Below are 1747 nucleotides of genomic sequence, written 5' to 3' on the forward strand. Positions count from 1 at the left end.
TGTGTGTGTGTGTGTGTGTACCGTCAAATTGGATCTGACTGGTACAGGAGACTGCCCCTCCTTCTCCAGCAGAGCATGTAGAGTCTGGGATTCCCCCCCCCCCTGGGTTTCAGCTGTCCACACCACAGCAGTGAGCAACGAGCTTAAAGCCCCTGATGACTCTGGGCGCTGACTCTCACGAGTGGCTATGGATGAAGTCACAGGCGATTTTCAGCCCGCTCTGGATTGGCCCTTTCTAAATTAGAAATTTTGACAGAGCAGAGTACCGTGGGCTCCCCCACCCCCACCCCAGACATGCCATTGTGCATAGATTATGTTGTTAGGTGTCCTTGAGTCAACTGCGATTCATAGCGACCCTGTGAACAATAGGGTTGAACCCTGCCCTAGTTGAGCTCCTTACCATCCCTGATATACTCAAACCCATTCCCAATCACTGTGTCAATCCAGTCTTGTTGAGTTTTCCTCTTTCGCGGATACTTCTGCTTCTTCACCTCTCCAAGCATTTATTTTGCTAGATTCTGGCTCCTCCTGGACACATGCCCGTAGTATTTGAGACGAAATTTCATCATCCTTGCCCCTATCCAACATCCTGCTTTCATTTTATTCATGATACTTGTTTTATTTGCAATCCATAGGCTATTAAGTACCCTTTTCCAACACAGTGTCAAAAACATAAATTCTTTTTGTGTCATTCTTAGTCATTGTCCAATTTTCAGATGCATATTAAGTAAATGAAAAGACCATATATTGGATCAGGTGCACCTTAGTCTTTAAACTGACATCTTTGCCCTTTAGAGACATTTTTGACAGCAGATTTTCCCAAAGGCATAAGAGAAGGCTGTAAATATCCATCATTAATCAAGGGAGCTCTGGTGGCTTTGTGGCAAGAAGCTGCACTGCAATCCCAGAGGTATGTGATTCAAATCCACTGGATGCTCTGCTAGAGAAGGAGAGGCAATCTCTTCCTGTACCAGTCAGATCTGATTTGAGGGTACACACACACAAAAAAAATAATAAAATATCCATCATTAATCAAAAAATCAAAATAATTAATGTTGGCAAATAGAATCATGAATACATTGTACTTAATTGGTTCATATTTAAAAGAAAACATACTTTGTAAATTATGGTGATGATTGCAATCTTGTTATATTTATGCAAAGGGCATTCACCAAAAAATGATAAATAGTATGTGTTTGTGAATGGTGATGCTCTGAGTGATTTTTTTTCTTATAACTGTTTTCTGTTTACTTCCCAATAAACTATTGTCAAGCTGGTTCAGACTCGAAGCAACCCTTCATTGTGTTTCTAAGACTATTTGTAGTAGGTAACTAACTGGAGGAAGCTGTCTATGTTCTCTCCCAGAACCACTGGTGGATCCAAACTGAAAGAAACTTCTCACTTAGCAGTCATCTCACTACTGACTGCAGCCTCCAGACCTCCCTACTTGGCTATAACCTTGTATTTTCTTGTAACAAGAAAAATGTATTTTAAACATAGCAGCTGAAAAGTAAGTATCATTTCGTTCATCCTATTTCCGAGAAAAAGATAAAATGAAGCTACTGGTCACTTTGTGTCATATGCATATTTCTCTGGGTTCCTAGATATTAAGTTAACTTCACAGGGCAAGACAAAAGCAGAATAGTGAGATTTGAAACAATATTTTTAAAGAAATTCTCTTACTAGGCCCTAATGAATTTGTCCTTAATGAAAGAGTGAATTGAACATTCATATAGTAAAAAGCAAA

This window comes from Elephantulus edwardii, unplaced genomic scaffold (assembly GCF_000299155.1).
Source record: "Elephantulus edwardii isolate Elephantulus edwardi_28Jun2011 unplaced genomic scaffold, EleEdw1.0 scaffold00552, whole genome shotgun sequence".
NCBI classification, from domain to species: domain Eukaryota; kingdom Metazoa; phylum Chordata; class Mammalia; order Macroscelidea; family Macroscelididae; genus Elephantulus; species Elephantulus edwardii.